Below are 17,959 nucleotides of genomic sequence, written 5' to 3'. Positions count from 1 at the left end.
CCGCAACAAAAGATTAAAACACTAGTGATTAAAAACTTCCCTAAACAGGGCTTCCTTCAGATGTCCTCTAAACGTCCGATAGTTGTTTATTTACTTGACATCTGGTGGGAAGGCGCCACTACCAAGAAGGCCCTCTGCCTGGTTCCCTGTAACCTCGCTTCTCACAGTGAGGGAACCACCAGAAGGCCCTCAGGGATGAACGATGCGGGTGGATCTCCTTCATGTATACTGGGCAGAGGCTGGTATTAATTAATTAAGGGGCAAATAGTCCAAGTTGCTGGGATTTTATGTAGTGACTAAGCCACCAATAAGTCCTCCCCCCAAACAGCCCCCCTTACTTCAATCTCTCTGTCATAAACTCCCATTGTTTGTAACATAATTTCTCTGTTTGCAGCCCTAAAAACCATCACACAGCCCTCCCAACTGTCTCATGTAAACACAGAAAAAAGTAGAACAAAAGCTACTTTAAAATGCAATAAAACTGACAACAGCATAAAACACCAGTTAGCCTTAGGCAACTTGTGCTCTTTCTTAGGCCCCCACTCCATGTGAAATATGACGGTAAAGCTGACCAATATTGCAGGGTTTGTTTTTTTAAAAAAAAGAGTATATTACAAAAAGACAAATTGTACACAGACCTGTGTATATTGTTAACTGTAACTGAGTGATATGCATGCATGTGTGAACTAGTTCCAGTTACAACTTATGCGCTAAGTTAAAATACAGAAGTGTGCAGAACCAGCTGACGTAGCTCAAGCTACCGCTTGCGAAATACGAAGTTAATAGGGCTGCAGTGAACTCTGGTAAAGAAGCACTTCAAACAATTGCTTCTAGTTTGAACTTAGAGGTGTAGGAAGTTGCCTTATACCGTGTCAGACCTTTGGCCCATCTAGCTTAATATTACACACACAAACAGGCAGCAGGCAGCTAGGGTTTCAGGCAAGGGACATTCCTGCCCTACCTGGAGATGCTGGGGATTGAACCTGAGCCCTTCTGCATGCAAAGCAGGTGTTCTCCAACACAGCCCTTCCCGCTTGCTTAAAGGTAAAGGTACCCCTGACCATTAGGTCCAGTCGTGACCGACTCGGGTTGTGTGCTCATCTCGCATTATTGGCCGAGGGAGCCGGCGTATAGCTTCCAGGTCATGTGGCCAGCATGACAAAGCCGCTTCTGGCAAACCAGAGCAGCGCACGGAAACACCGTTTACCTTCCCGCTGTAGCGGTTCCTATTTATCTACTTGCATTTTGACGTGCTTTCGAACTGCTAGGTTGGCAGGAGCTGGGACCGAGCAACGGGAGCTCACCCCGTCGCAGGGATTCGAACCGCCGACCTTCTGATCGGCAAGCCCTAGGCTCAGAAAAGGCTGAATTGTGATTCTCCTTCAACGTGCCCCCCTATTTTCCCATCACCGGTGAACAGGGTGCTAGAAAAGGGGATAAACTCTCCCCCACCCAGGCAGCACAAGGTGGGACAGGATTCTTAATTAAGACCCTTCCAAGGGGGTAATCCTAACTCTCTGCTTCCTCCTCTGTTTCAGTGTGGAATTCAGCAGAGGCGAAACTAGAATGAGTTTGCTCTTCCTGCCATTAGCATTGGCTCCACCGCACTACTGCGCTTAACCGCTTCTGCGGTTCTTATTTCGGCGTTCCCAAATAATGTTTATAGATGGTGTGGTGAATTCCCAGGGAATTCTGGGAACTGTAGGTGTGTGTCGTGGACTGCCTGGACACAGAGGAATGAATGGTGGGAGGAACCAGTTGGGGAACCACTAAGGGAAGAAGGCTCAGAGTCCGGGGAGCTGTGGTGGGACAACAATGAGGGGAGAAGAGGAGGAAGTGTTGGAAGTTGAGGAGGTAACAGGGCTTAGTGAGAGGGGAGAGTTTGTGGCAGAAGAGTGGGATGAGGGGGACCAAGAGTCAGGCTGGTGAAAAATCATAGGTGTCTCTCTCCTGCTGCAACAAGCTTCCCTTTACCCTTGTCCCCCAGAACCAGAACAGGTTGGAGGAGAGGTTGGCTGCACACATTCTCCAATTGCTTGGAATAATAATAATAATAATAATAATAATAATAATAATAATAATAATTTATACCCCACCCATCTGACTGGGTTTTCCCAGCCACTCTGGGCAGCTTCCAACAAAGAATGGGTTTCTGAAAAATAAGTCATGTCAGACTAATCTGATCTCATTTTTTGACAGAATTACAAGCCTGGTAGATGAAGGGAATGCTGTGGATATAGCCTATCTTGATTTCAGCAAGGCCTTTGACAAGGTGCCCCATGATATTCTTGTAAAGAAGCTGGTAAAATGCGGGCTAGACATTGCTACCATTCAGTGGATTTGTAACTGGCTTACTGACCGAACCCAAAGGGTGCTCATCAATGGCTCCTCCTCATCCTGGGGAGTAGTGACTAGTGGGGTGCCACAGGGTTCTGTCTTGGGCCCAGTCTTATTCAACATCTTTATCAATGACTTGGATGATGGGCTTGAGGGCATCCTGAGCAAGTTTGCAGACGACACCAAATTGGGAGGGGTGGCTAATACCCCAGAGGACAGGATCACACTTCAAAATGACCTTAACAGATTAGACAACTGGGCCAAAGCAAACAAGATGAATTTTAACAAGAGAAATGTAAGGTACTACACTTGGGCAAAAAAATGAAAGGCACAAATACAGGATGGGTGACACCTGGCTTGAGAGCAGTACATGTGAAAAGGACCTAGGAGTCTTGGTAGACCACAGACTTGACATGAGTCAGCAGTGTGATGCAGCAGCTAAAAAAGCCAATGCAATTCTGGGCTGCATCAATAGGAGTATAGCATCTAGATCTAGGGAAGTAATAGTACCACTGTATTCTGCTCTGGTCAGACCTCACCTGGAGTACTGTGTCCAGTTCTGGGCACCACAGTTCAAGAAGGATACTGACAAGCTGGAACGTGTCCAGAAGAGGGCAACCAAAATGGTCAAAGGCCTGGAAACGATGCCTTATGAGGAACGGCTTAGGGAGCTGGGTATGTTTAGCCTGGAGAAGAGAAGGTTAAGGGGTGATATGATAGCCATGTTCAAATATATGAAAGGATGTCATATAGAGGAGGGAGAAAGATTGTTTTCTGCTGCTCCAGAGAAGCGGACACGGAGCAACGGATTCAAACTTCAAGAAAGAAGATTCCACCTAAACATTAGGAAGAACTTCCTGACAGTAAGAGCTGTTCGGCAGTGGAATTTGCTACCAAGGAGTGTGGTGGAGTCTCCTTCTTTGGAGGTCTTTAAGCAGAGGCTTGACAGCCATATGTCAAGAATGCTTTGGTGGTGTTTCCTGCTTGGCAGGGGGTTGGACTGGATGGCCCTTGTGGTCTCTTCCAACTCTATGATTCTATGATTCTATGATTAAAAGCTTCCCTAAACAGGGCTGCCTTCAGATGTCTTCTAAAAGTCTGGTAGTTGTTTTTCTATTTGACATCTGGTGGGAGGGCATTCCACAGGGCGGGTGCCACTACTGAGAAGGCCCTCTGCCTGGTTCCCTGTAACTTGGCTTCTCGCAGTGAGGGAACTGCCAGAAGACCCTCGACACTGGACCTCAGTGTCCCGGCAGAACGATGGGGGTGAAAAAGCCCTGGTGAGGAGGTGGGGAATGTCAGTTTCGGCAAGTGGTTTTCACAGAGGAAGACCACCAGGAATGAGCTTCCCTGCTTGTTAGGCTTGACACTCAACCAACCCTCCGGAAAATGAGTCCCCCCCCCCAATAAAAGAGTAAACTCCTCCTTTGAACTGTGTGATTACTGATGCTCCTGTGACCAAGGAGTCTCCGAACAAATCTCAGCACCTGGGGGGAAAGTCACGACTCCTTCAGGTGGTACAATGCTGCTCTGCTCTGCAGACGGGGCCAGTTAGAAATCCCAGCAACCCCTAACAGACGACAGTGCCCCGAATTCTTTTGAGGAGGAGATAAAAGTGTGTACATGGCTTAAGATGATGGCCCCAGTGACTCCTGCGTGCACCTTAGGGCGAAGAAAGTGTGTGTTTTCTTCAAAACTGCTGTTCTTCCTTGTATGCAAATTTATCAAAATTCAGTTACAGAAATCTCCCACTGACTAATCCATGTTTTAAATAGGTATCGGGCAGTGGAGGGCTGGTGCCCATTAAGACTTGCAGGGCCAAGGGCATGGAGCCCACTAAGTATTGTTCTGCCTGCTGAGTTTTACGAGAGCAAAACTGGGAAGAGGAAGCTGGCATGCAGAGCCAACCCCTGAAAATCAGAAGGCAGGCAGGCGAAGGCTGGCTGAGGCCAGTGAAGCAGGGCCCCATTTGCCATATTGGGCTATAATGGTGGGGCAGGGTCCCCTTTGCAATAGCTTTCCACTGACAGTGCTAAATTTAATTTATTACTACTAGTACTACAGGAAACCAGGTAGAGGGCCTTCTTGGTGGTGGTGCCCACCCTATAGAGCGCCTTCCCATCAGATGTCAAAGAGATAAGTAACTATGCAACCTTTAGAAGACACCTGAAGGCAGCCCTGTTTGGGGAAGCTTTTAATGTTTAATTCTGTTTTTATAGGATGACCCACTCAGATGGGCAGGGTACAAATATATTATTATTGTTGTTGGGTATTTTTTTTTAAATAAACCACCATGCCAATACGAATTTCATTTAAAAAAACGTTTTTAAACCATTGGAGACAACCAAAAAATGCTGAAATGGTGCTTTGTTTCGAATTTGTGTGAGCTCCTCCCACCCGTTACTCCACCTGTGAGACCTGGGTTCAAATGTCCCCACTCAGCCAATGAAGCTCCCTGGGCGACGGCCACTCAACTCTCAGCTTAAGTTACTTCAGGGGCTTGTTGTGCGGGTAAAATGGGGAGCAGAAGAACATTATGTGCGCCGCCTCGAGCCCCCTGGAGGAAAGGCGGCGTCCGCATGCAATTGAATAAGCAAGTAAGCCTTCGGATTCGCTCCGAGGGGCGAATAATGCGCGGAGCGGCGGCGTCCCTTCCGAGGTGGATCCCGCCCAGAGGAAACGCCGCTTGCTCCGCTTGCCTCCTAAGCCAGCCTGCAAATTCGGTTGTAGTTGCAGCAGCAGCAGCAGCTGCAGCACCTCCTCCTCCTATCGATTTCCGACTCTGGATTGTGGCAGCGAACTTTGGACTCTCCCTTGCCCTGCCCCGCCGCGTCTCTTCCCGAGCGACCTTTGGCGCCGAATTGGAAGTTTCCAAACAAACCCGGCGCGGCGTCGTTTCGCCGCCCCGTCGTCGCAGCTGTGGGGAGCGCAGAGGGGCCTGGGCGAGGGAGAGGAGGGTGTTAGGACCCAGAGGGAGCGGACTTCGCCTTGCAGCGTGTGCAGACAGTCCATGCGCTGAGCGAGACAGAGGGGGAATCCTGCCCGCCACCAAAGGAGGGCTTCCCCCAGGACCTGAGGAGACCCGGCTCCCTGGACCCGGATAAGGTAAAAAGAAAGCTCAGCTCTGTGTCTCTCGCTCCTCTCACATGCCAACCCTCCCCGCTAAAATAATATATCCCTCGCTGCATTAAAGGTACAAAGAGAATGCTTTGCCATTAAAAAAAATGTTTTAAACCTTGCTTCTCCCCCCTCTTGTCTGATATTAGCTTCCACAGCCCACAGGGCATCCCCTATTTCCAGTCCGCAGATGCTGGCCCTGCAGAGACCTCTTCCCGCTTAAAAGTTGCGCACGGGAGGTGAGTAGCTGAATCGCTCCACTTTTGCGTCAATTCCCTCTCCTCCTCCCCTTTAAATTCAGCCATGGAATCCCCTTTCAGCAGGGAATCCGATAGATCATCCTCGGTTTAGTTGGGATAATGTTTTTGGGGATTTCCCCTCCTGGGAACTCAGGTGTGTTTGGTGTTGAGAACTTTGCTTAGCACCTATAGTTTTTCCTAAGGTTGGTGCTGAGAAAAACAAGTGTCCAGGCTGGTGGCAGTTATGGTGGGGAGTTGACCTTAGAACTGGGTTCAAATGCCGCTCGTCCATTCATGGTGCCTTGGGGCAGCTCATGGTCTCTCAATAGACTGGGGTGGGGATAGTAGCCTCATGCACACGCTTGGGAGGTACGGCAAGATCGGTGTTCGAAACTCCCATATTTCTGGACGCATTTTGCGAAGTGGAATTTCATTAGCACAAGCAGTTTCTGAGCTCTGGGCTCAGTACTGCGCCTAAAATTTCAGATTAAAACTGCAGAATGGAAGGAAAGGGGGACCTTTTTCTGCCTCCCCACTTCCAGCTACTCTCTGAAGACTGGAGAAGAGACCCTCTTAAGAATAGGGGGGGTGGGCAGGGGAAGGACTAGACCCATGTGAAAAATGAACATCATATTTTAGCTGCAGTTCATTCATTTTCAGCTTTATATTCTTGCTATAAAAAAGCATGCCTAAACATTCCGTTGCTGCTCCCATAACCCAGGTTTAAGGTGCCATTTAGCTCCAAGCTTTCGTATCTCAAGTTTCTAACACTGGAAAAGATGTACCGGTACATTAAAAAGGAAGAAAAAAAAATCATAGGAGTGGCTAGCCTGTAGCCCTCTAGGTGTTGCTGAACTACAGCTCCCATGAGTCCTAGCCAGCATGGCTAGGGTTGATGGGAGTTGTAGTTCAAATGTGTCTGTAGGGTGACAGATTAGTCACCCCCTTTCAGATGGGGAGCTTGAGGCCAGTGTCCCACATGGCAAGTTAGCAGCTGTTGATCAAGCTCCCATGACCAACTCCTAAGCTACTTAGACCTCACTTGAGCCCCATTTGCCCTATACAGTGGTACCTCTCAAGACGAATGCCCTGCAAGACGAATTTTTCGCAAGACGAATGCGTCTTGTGATCTGATGGTGACTCGCAAGATGAATTCGTTTTGTGAAAAATTCATGTTGCGAATCGCGGTTTCCCATAGGAATGCATTGAAATTTAATTAATGCATTCCTATGGGCAAAAAAAAAAAAAGAAATTTCAATGCATTCCTATGGGATACTGCGATTCGCAAGACGAATTTTTCGCAAAACGAATTGACTCGTGGAACGAATTAAATTCGTCTTGTGAGGCACCACTGTATATGTTTTAAAACACTATCATACAATTTTTAACAGTTGTGGATCTTCTCCCAGAGAACCTTAAGGGGGCTGAGAGTGCTTAGGAGACCCCTGTTCCTCTTACGGAGCTACGATTCTCAGAGTTCCCTGGGAAGAGGGATTGACTATTAAAACACTTTGGAAACTGTAGGCTAGTTCTGTGAGGGGAATAACAGTCTCCTATCATCTCTCAGAAAGCTTAACAAACTACAGTTCCCAATATTCTATTATTATTTTTGGAGTGTGGGGAGAAGATCCACGACTGCTTAAAATTGTACCGCACTGCTTTAAATGTGTTGTACAGGTGGAGGCCTGCGTATTTTTATTGGCTGTGTTGAATGGGTTCAAATCCATTTCTCATCATAGATTGCTGATGCCATTGGGCAGGCCCCCTCTGCTGGCCTCAGTCAGGGCCAGCCCTTCCATTAGACAGAATGAGGTAGCTGGCTCAGGTGGCAGACGTTGTGGAGGCAGAGAGCAGCACTGAGGGGTTGTAGGAAAGCGCTGTTGTGCCGCACCCTGCTAAACTAGCCCGCTTCCCTTAGGGGTGGTCCCCATCGCCAGTGTTAGAAGATTCAGCTGCTAGTTCGGTTGGCTTCTGGATGTAAGATATGCAGGAGGGGGAGCAGTGCTGCAACCTTCACCTTTGCCTCAGGCAGCAAAATGGCTTGGCTCCAGTTACCTCATCTGCAAAATGCCCGATTAGTTATGCCCCACTCTTTGTAGGGTTTTTTGCAAGGCGACCCAAGATAGAGGTGCTAAACACATTGCCCAATAAAAGTGATTTTTGTAGATGACTCAGCCTCGTGAGATGGGAAGGCGAGACACACAATGTCTGCAAGAAGTGCTGACTTATACAATGGCCTGGTTTGTGCTCAGTGTGTGTACTCCAATTTCCACCTACACACCCTGGCTTCATACTCTGCCCCCCCCCCCACATACAACCCCCCCCAAAAAAACTAGCACCATATTATTTGTAATGTTTCCCAAACTCACAAATTTGTACTAGGGGCTTCCTAGCAGGAAAGAAAAATCAAAATAATCCCCAGGAGTCAATAAAATAATAATAATAATAATAATAATAATAATAATAATAATAATAATTTATTATTTATACCCCGCCCATCTGGCTGGGTTTCCCCAGCCACTCTGGGTGGCTTACAACAGAAAAATGAAATAAAATAATCTATTAAACATTAAAAGCCTCCCTAAACAGGGCTCGCCACCACCGAGAAGGCCCTCTGCCTGGTTCCCTGCAACTTGGCTTCTCGCAACGAGGGAACCACCAGAAGGCCCTCGGTACTGGACCTCAGTGTCCGGGCAGATATTATTATTATTATTATTATTATTATTATTATTATTATTACTACTACTACTACCAGTATGCCACCCATCTGACTGGGTTGCCCCAGCCACTCTGAGTGGCTTTCAGCAAAATAGAAGAACACCATAGGGGTTATTCTCTGGTAGTACTGGTTGGAGTTGATGGAAACTGTATTCCAAGGCATCTAGAAGGAACGTGGTTGCTAAAGGAATGGCTAAATAATTTGGGACTTTTGGAGTTCTGGGGTTAGGGAGAGGCAACAGCAAATAATATGAAGGGAGAACAAGATGAAATATGGGGGAGAAAAAAAGAAAGAAGGAAGGAAAGAGGGAGAGGCCTTGCGCTGGGTGCCTTCAGCAAGTAAAGTGAGAGAAAGAGAGAGAAAGGGCCTTTTCCGTGGTGGCACCTCTTCTCTGGCTTTGAAAATATCACAGAAATGTAGTACTGTAATGTGAATCCTTCTTCAATTCAGATCTTGCGTTCTCTAGGAAATGTCATCTGACGTTTTGCGGTTTATAACTGCCGCTATAAACCAAAGTCCATGATTGTAATATTTTGTGGTTTGCTGTTATGTAAAATATCAAAACACAGAATGTTGGCTTCTCCCCACAGAGGCATACCTGGTGCCTTCTTTATGAGCATTCTGGTGCTAGACTTTTTTTAAAAAAAAATCTCCCAGTTCTTACTTAACCAAACACAATCAACTATGATTTTACTGTTTTGAACCACTGTTTATCTGCTGTGTAACATTTTCTTTGACCATCTGGTTTTATTGTCTCTTCTTAATTTATTTTTATTTTTTTTAATTCTGCAAGCAATTTTATGATACGGTTATTTTATGATGTATTTCCATAGTATTTTATACTTCTAGGTTTGTGAGCTATACGGAAAGCAGTGTTATTGGGTGAGCGTATGCAAATTATAGTAAACGGATCAATTTTCTCTCCCTCATAATGCAAGAATCCAAGGTCACCCAGTGAAGCTGCTGTTTCTCCCCCAGGATGGCTAAAGTGAAGCTTTTCTTTCTGTAACTTATATTCTTATCAACAGCTACCCTGAGAAATGGTGAAGGCCCCTGCTTAAGATATCCTTTCTTAAGGATAATATAAAATTGTACCAGTGGCTATTTGCTATGGCAGCTAATGGAGATTCCATTGCAGGAACATCATACCTCTGAAGCCTAGATGCTAAGGACAAATAGTTTTTTTGGGGTGGTGGTGGAAGAAAGTCAGTAGCTGAGAATACATAACTGAAAAACTTCAGTTGTTTGGGGTGGGGGGTGTTGGTTGAACGGGAATGTTGAGGGTTGGCTTTTGGCTTCACCAATCTTCTCTTTCCATAATTTTTTGCAATGTCTGCTGAAGTCTGTGTTATGATACTCTACCTCTGTGACGTGTAGATAAACCTGTAATAGTGACATGAGCTTGTGGTTCTGATCAGAACATCTGGTGTGTGTCTTTTCCCTAAATTGTTATGATCGAAAGCCTCCATCTTCTTCTTACCCCCTGCTTCTATCATATTTTGAGCCAGCGTGGTGTAGTGGTTAAGAGCAGTGGACTTGTAATCTGGTGAACCGGGTTCACGTCTCCACTCCTCCACATGCAGCTCCTGGGTGAACTTGGGCTAGTCACTTCTCTGAAGTCTCTCAGCCTCACTCACCTCACAGGGTGTTTGTTGTGGGGGAGGAAGGGAAAGGAGATTGTTAGCGCTTTGAGACTCCTTAAAGGTAAAGGTAAAGGGACCCCTGACCATTAGGTTCAGTCGTGACCGACTCTGGGGTTGCGGCGCTCATCTCGCGTTATTGGCCGAAGGAGCCGGCGTGTAGCTTCCAGGTCATGTGGCCAGCATGACAAAGCCGCTTCTGGTGAACCAGAGCAGCACATAGAAACGCCATTTGCCTTCCCGCTGTATTTATCTACTTGCATTTTGACGTGCTTTCGAACTGCTAGGTTGGCAGGAGCTGGGACCAAGCAACGGGAGCTCACCTCGTTGCAGGGATTCGAACCGTCGACCTTCTGATCAGCAAGCCCTAGGCTCAGTGGTTTAACCCACAGCGCCACCTGCGTCCTTTGTTTGAGACTCCTTAGGGTAGTGATGAAGCAGGATATCAAGTCCAAACTCTTCTTCTTGGTTGGGGGGATGGAGGAGATGGTAATGGCTCCTTAGAGAAGTGGGAAGAACCTACAAATCAGAGCTCCTCCAACTTCCACTCTTTAAACATAGGTCACTTCTAGGCAATCTGTTTATCGACCAGTCAACCCGGTTCGTTTGCATAAAGTTTGCGGGAAGGCTAGACAGCACTGGCTATTTATTGAACCTCCGGGGAGGTTAAGCAATTGTTATCTCACACTTTCCAGTGCAGTTTTCCCATCACTTGACATATTGCAGAAGAAGGAAGGTTGGGATTTCTTTGTGGGGGAGTGAGAGTGGGCTTGTTGTGCAAGGATGCCAAATCAGCTTTAATTGCTCAACCCGAATTTGTCGGAATCTGACCCCCCAAAGTAGTGACAACCTGGAAGCGCACTGATTCACTTCTACATGAAAAATCACTGGATTTCTCATAGCTTTGCCTTGCCAAGCAAGGTGTGCCGTGCTTCGTCACTATGTGGTTTTAGGTGGCTGGTGAAGACATGTTTTCAATGTTGTTCTTTTTTTTGGCGCTTGGTTGTGTTTGAATTATTAGCGTGGATGATTTTGAGGTGCTTTTTAATATAACTGGGTGTCCCTTGTAAATTGCTTCACATTTGAAATATTGTTTTTGGTGCTTTGACTTGCCAGCTGTCTTGAGTTCCCTGGAAAGGAGGCAGTATCATAGCTGCCAAGTTTTCCCTTTTCTCGCGAGGAAGCCTATTCAGCATAAGGGAAAATCCCTTAAAAAAAGGGATAACTTGGCAGCTATGGGCAGTATATAGGTTCGTTTTTAAAAAAAATTATTTGATGCTTGACTTATCGCAGTTGTCTATGTGTTTGTGAAGGGACTCTACAGAAAGCCAGAACTGTGAGTGATGGCCTCTTTTGACCCTGTTTCTTCACTCTGCCAAGTGACCTGTGGCTTCATCAGCTTACACAAACAGAAAGTCCACTTCTCAGCATCCTTTGTATTGTGGTGGTTGCCACATGTGCGCATGGAGGGCCTTACCTGCGCCTCCCCCCCCCCCCCGCCAGTCCCTCCACCCTTGCAAAGTGGACTAGCTACAGCCAGCTCCAAACTGTTGTTTTGTGGATAGTGTGATGGTGTCTGTGTCCTGCCCCAGCTGGCTGGGAGGGTGCTCCTGTGCATTTATTTATCCCTCCGCTGACAGCGGCAGAAGCTTCCTCTCCTCCTCCTCCTCCTCCTCCTCCTCCTCCTCCTCCTCCTCCTCCTCCTCCTCCTCCTCCGTGTTGTCATCATCATCCTGCGAAGCCACAAGCTGCTAGCGGCAAATCTGGGTCATGAAGATGGGGGGAAGCAAAGAGGCCTGGCTGCTTTTGTCAGTGGAATATAGAGAAAACATAAGTGATAGGGATGGCTGAGAGTGGGGAGCCTGGAAGGGCAGCTGTTATCATAGAGGCAGCGGACCTGTGGCCGTCCACATGTTGTGGACTACAACTCCCATCATCCCTGACCATTGGAGATTCTGAATAGGGCTGCCTTGAGCTGTCATTTAGCAGCCAGATGGGCGGGGTAGAAATAATAAATTATTATTATTATTATAAAATTATTATTATAATAACTTCTGGAGGGTCACCAGTTAGCTATTCCTACAGAATTAATCCCTTCCAATAAATGTACATCCCACCATGTACTGAGGGGAATTGAGAGTTCAACAGCTTCTGCAGGTTCCACAGGTCAGCCAGGGGGCCTGTTTGCTGATTAGAAGGTCAGTGGTTCGAATCCCTGTGACAGGGTGAGCTCCCGTTGCTCGGTCCCAGCTCCTGCCAACCTAGCAGTTCGAAAGCACATCAAAATGCAAGTAGATAAATAGGAACCGCTACAGCGGGAAGGTAAACGGCGTTTCCATGTGCTGCTCTGGTTTGCCAGAAGCGGCTTTGTCATGCTGGCCACATGACCTGGAAGCTATACGCCGGCTCCCTCGGCCAATAATGCGAGATGAGCGCGCAACCCTAGAGTCGGTCACGACTGGACCTAATGGTCAGGGGTCCCTTTACCTTTAACCACCTGTTGGAAGACTCAGAAAAGACAAAGGAAAGTACTTCTTTTTCCCCACTATGCAAACTTAAAACCATGGCATTCACTCCTATGGGACGATGTGATGCCCACCAAATTGGATGGGTTTAAAAGGAGATTGGAACGAGTTTCTGGATGATAAGGCTCTCATTGGCTACTAGCGATGATGGCTTGATTCCATCTCCACTTTCAGAGGCAGCATATCTCTGAATGCCAATTGCTAGGAAAGCGTTAGTGGGGTTAGTGCAGTTAGGTTCTGTGTGAGAGCCTCCCATAGGCATCTAGTAGGCCACTGTGAGAACAGGACGCTGGACTAGAGAGGCCTTTGGCCTGACTCCGCAGGGCTTTTGAAGTGTCAGGCATAGCTCTAGTGGCTTTAGCCCAAACGTAGCAGAGTTATCCTGCACAGCGCAGAAGCTAGTTGAGGTGGAAATGACTAGTCGGCTAGACACAGAATAACTATTTACAGGATTTATTAAAAGAAAATAAAAGCAGCAGAGTTTCTGCATACAAAGCAAAGCAAAATAAATCCTCTCTGTCTCTCTCTTTCCAACCATACGCAGCACTCCTACTCCTAACACCCAACAAGAAACAACTGTGCTAGCATTCCTAGATAACAGAGTTCAGTGCTGGTCATTAACCAATCAGAGAGTAGTTTCCAGGCCAGGCAGACCTTGGCTTTCTGCCAAAAGTAAATTGACACTGCCTTGAGTTAATTGTATGAAGCAAAAATCTGTAAGTTTCCCATGAGAACCAATTAACAGAAACTGAACATTTTTGTACATGTTTTATGTTATTTAGCAGCTCCCGCAGTCCCAGGGATCCACTGCACTTGCCAAATAAGGGGGTCTTTGACTGCCTCCCCCCCCCAAAAAAACCCTGCAGTCATTTGTGGGATTTATGGTAGGGGACATATTTCTCTAAGACCTGAATTCAAGTACTGTACCCCTTTGAAACCTATAGCTTTCCACCTTGGCCTGCACCAAGAACATGCAAGAACATACAGGGAGACGGACAAAGTGATTTTTGTGTGTGTGTAATTCCAAACCATTGTCAGCCATCCAAACACCTCTCCTTCGCATGTCTACGTGCACGTTAATTTTACACCACCTTAAAACTCCAGTAGACAGGTATGCAAGCCAGTGCAAAGCATCCAGGTTAGGATAAGTTGCAGGTAGGTAGCCGTGTTGGTCTGACGTAGTCGAAACAAATAATAATAAAAATAATAAATCCTTCCAGTAGCACCTTAGAGACCAACTAAGTTTGCCATAGCTATGAGCTTTCGTGTGCATGCACACTTCTTCAGATACACTGAAACCTCTTTTAGCCAGGTCTTAGACTGAGTGGCCACATTCCCTCCTCTTGCATTGCTGTTCTCTGCTACTGTTTTGTTTGTTTCGGTTATTGCTTCATTTTGTAGTTTCATTCTTTGATTTCAATATAATTAGAACTTGTGTAAATTGGGGGTGGTTTTTTTTTGGGGGGGGGTTGGTAACCTGTCCTGGGGACCTTTTGGCAAAGGGTAGGCTTACAAATTTAATCAATAAATGGCGTTGGCCTGATGCATTTGGCCAGTTGTACGTTGGCCTTGTGCTGCCATTGGGGACAGGATGCAGCTAGGGTTACCCTCAGTGTGTGTGTGTGTGTGTGTGTTTATTCTGCCCTAAGTGAATTAAAATCTACCCACCGCTTCCCCTGACATGTCCTGTCATATGCCTGGGGGGCCCCTGGGACTCTCCCCAGAACTCCCCTCTTGCTAGCCCTCCTTCCCACTTTTCCTGAGTGCTTTTGCCTAGCTGGAATATGTCCTAGAACACCCAAAATGTATCTTGCGTGCCTGGACAGAGGGGAGGATGTGACTTTGTGCAGCAACTAGCCTACTGTTGTACAAAGGCAACTGTGCCTCTGTGGCCATCCACCAGTGCTGAAAGCTGGCCCAAAGCGAAAGCCCTCAGCGCTGCCGATAGGACGTACTTAGCTCTTCTGTATATTCCTGTTTCCATAGGACAGAGCCGGCATACTGAAGGCTTGTGGGCCACCCCCATCCCCCCTGCACCTGGTTCACTAGCAGTGGCTGACTCAGAGGTGGCCTCTCCCATGTTGCCGCTCCCAAGCATCACTTGGGTCCACTGCTGCTAAACACAAGGTGCTAGTTTCTGAGCTGGCAGAGTAGGCGTCCATCTTTCAGTCTTCCCAGCTCTGGAGAGAAAGACACCTCTGAGGCCTCTGGACTCTGCAGGAGCCCTAGGGACGTTCCTCCCTTCAGCATCAGGAAGACTGAAGGATGGCTGCATGCCAGCTCACAATCGGTATTACTATCTTGGTTGCGTTGCATGGAGTGTGGGCTGTGCGGTTTCACAAACATATTCCCCAGAAAGCCTTACAGGTCAGTATTCCCCACCCCGGTCCCCTCCAGGCCTTTTTGGACTATAGATCACAGCAGCCTGAGCTGGCTGAGAGAGATGGGAGTTGTAGTCCAAAACATCTGAACTCTATTCAGTAGTTGAAACTCTTAATGGAGCTTTCTTCTGCTGCTGGTTTTCAAAACCGAATGAATCTTTTTCTGTTGCGCTGCCTGTCGCTGAGAAAAGCAAGTCAATAAAGCATTAGCAATAGTTTCCGCCAGAAAGTAAGACAAAGTTGATTGTGAAAAAGAGTCTTCTGTCTTGAAACCTTTCTCCAGTAACCTCCAGCTGTGTCTCAGTGGCTGCAGCCATGGTGGTATTTGTGCTCTGAGTGGAATAAGCTGGGGTTCCTGTGGGCCACACTCTGAAGATGTGTGCTCACGATTTCACACGTTTCAGAACTGAATCCTGGCTCTGGATGTAACCCTCATCTTGAGCGTGCCTGACCAAGCTCCGTTGAAAAGGCTTTCTGTCCGAGGCAGCGAGGAAAATCCCAGTTGTGGTCCTTGCTCTTCCGTGGCTTATTCGGGCATGAAACTCGCCAGGCGATGCTGTAGCAATGAAGGGATGTGTACTGCTGCAACGGGGGCTGATCCATTGAGGCAAAGGGAGCCCTGCCCCACCCACCTCACGCTTGATTCCTCCAAGCCCATCTATCTCCTTACTTCCAGTAGGTTTCCGAACACAATTCAAAGTGTTGGCGCTGACCTTTAAAGCCCTAAATGGCCTTGGTCCAGTATACCTGAAGGAGCGTCTCCATCCCCATCGTTCTGCCCGGACACTTAGGTCCAGTACCGAGGACCTTCTGGCGGTTCCCTCGTTGCGAGAAGCCAAGTTGCAGGGAACCAGGCAGAGGGCCTTCTCGGTAGTGGCACCCGCCCTCCCATCAGATGTCAAAGAGAAAAACAGCTACCAGATTTTTAGAAGACATCTGAAGGCAGCCCTGTTTACTTAGGGAGGCTTTTAATGTTTAATCAATTATTTTATTTTATTTTTCTGTTGGAAGCCGCCCAGAGTGGCTGGGGAAACCCAGCCAGATGGGCGGGGTATAAATAATAAATTATTATTATTATTATTATTATTATTATTATTATTATTATTATTTATTATTCCAACCAGTCCAAAAGGTTGTCCTGGCTGCCAGCTTCCCCCCCTCCTTAATCTTGCTGTGGAACTCAACAGGCAGGAAGATGAGGATGGGGACGAAAAGTAGAATTGTTTGTGTCTTGTTCTCATTAGCTCAGGTTCTGCATTGTTATTGGCTGTGGCTCTCTGGCCTGCCTGTCTCCCTGCCTTCTGCCCCAACATCCCCAAAGAGCAGCAGCCACCGCTGATGGTCAGATCTCAAAGAGTGGTCCAAAGCGAGGAGGGGAGTGTGGCTGAGCTGGGTGGTGGCCTTTTTTCCCCCAGCTCTCCTCCTTCCATGACCCACTTTCCCCTCTTTTCTGTGCCTGAGAGTGTGTTGGAGGGGAAAGGGCTTGCAAAGTCCTGGCTCTTTCCACCACCTCCTCCTCCCTTGATGTGGAGCAATCCTCCTCTCGCCACTAGTGCTAAGTGGAGGCTGTGTAGAGGGTGTCCTCTTGGGTGCCAAACTCCCTTCCTTGGAAGGTCAAAGCTCTGCGTCTTCTTGTGATAGAAAGAATGAATGCGAAGCGGGAGGGGAGGGATGAGATGCCAGTTATCCTGTCCTCCTCCCCCCCACCCTCCTGCTCGGCTGCCCGCTTCTGTGTCCCTGTGGTTTCAACCGACCAATTGAATGTCTGTGTGAGCTAATCAGATCTGACAGCTGAGAAAATACTATGTTGGCTTTTAAGGCCAGAAATTGACAGAGAGAGTGGGGAACGGGTGGGGTGGGAGGCATGGTACGAAAGGAAATGTATGTTTTGTGTGCAGACTGATCTTAAAGGGGGAAGGCTTGCCCTGACTACTTGGTTATAGAATGCTATAGAGCAGGCATCCCCAAACTTCGACCCTCCAGATGTTTTGGACTACAATTCCCATCATCCCTGACCACTGGTCCTGTTAGCTAGGGATCATGGGAGTTGTAGGCCAAAACATCTGGAGGGCCGCAGTTTGGAGATGCCTGCTATAGAGTCTACCTTTAGGTGCTGAAAGTTCGAAGGAGAGGAAATTGGGTTTGGATACTTGGAAGGCGAGGCCCTGCGCTGTTTCTGAGCCCAGGCACCACTGCCTCCTGCAGTGGGGAGTTCCAGTGGTTTACAAGAGAAGCATCCCCTCTCAGGTGGGATGGGTGCTGGGCAGCTGGTGTAGGAAGGAGGTTGGGCAATAAGCAGAGAGTTGAGGAACAAAGAGGCTGTCGTGGAAAGCACCTCTTTTCTCCTGCATTCAGGTCACTGCCATACCGTACATTGAAAGTTCACGGCTTCCCTCAAAGCATCCTGGGAACTGTAGTGGCAAAGAAATATAGCAATTTGCCTCTGAGGCTTTGCAAGAAACAGGCTTTCCCTTGCTCATCAGTTTCTTTTATATCATTTAATCTGCCTTCACCCAGAGGTGGGAGGACTTCAGGCTTGTAGGATCTACTGTTGCTTTTTTTAACTAGACCACCAAGATCCACCAACCAGTGCTTGTTGGAGAATAAATCCATTTAGAAATAACACATTCTGAGCCCATGGACTTGTTCTGAATATCGGGATGGAGTAGAGTGCTCAGTCTTTTCACACCAAAGTCAACTCCTGGTTTTCCCTCTATACACACATGCACACACACTTCATTCATTTCAGTGTGTTATTTGGGAAATTTCACAACAATTTGCATTGTTTCTTCTGGAGCAGGAGTTCTCCTGCTGCCTGCTAGAGATGATTTCCGAGGTGTCTCCTATTGTTGTGCATAAATACACAGGTTATTTATTTCCCCTCCAAGACCCGGAGGAATATAGTTATCTACTATCTGTGTTTTCTTGTGCAGCTAGAATAATAACCAAATCATGCTTAATTATTTCCTTTCTAGTGAACTGACTGGGGAAGTAAGATCTC

At 47.3% G+C, this 17,959-nt stretch overlaps 1 protein-coding gene across 1 annotated transcript in view; it reads left to right on the top strand.

Moving 5' to 3' along the window:
- Nucleotides 1–5,295: 5,295 nt before the first annotated feature.
- Nucleotides 5,296–17,959, top strand: part of RARA (retinoic acid receptor alpha) — a 197,538-nt gene continuing 184,874 nt past the window's right edge. The window contains exons 1-2 of the mRNA XM_035135758.3: nucleotides 5,296–5,442; nucleotides 5,604–5,693. The gene's annotated coding sequence lies outside the window, so the exon portion shown is untranslated. The remainder of the gene's footprint in view (nucleotides 5,443–5,603; nucleotides 5,694–17,959) is intronic.

This window comes from Zootoca vivipara, chromosome 12 (genome assembly GCF_965207765.1).
Source record: "Zootoca vivipara chromosome 12, rZooViv2.hap1.1, whole genome shotgun sequence".
In the NCBI taxonomy this organism is placed as follows: Eukaryota; Metazoa; Chordata; class Lepidosauria; order Squamata; family Lacertidae; genus Zootoca; species Zootoca vivipara.
The sequence above is the reverse complement of the archived record's forward strand: the minus strand, read 5'-3'. Positions and strand labels throughout refer to the sequence as shown.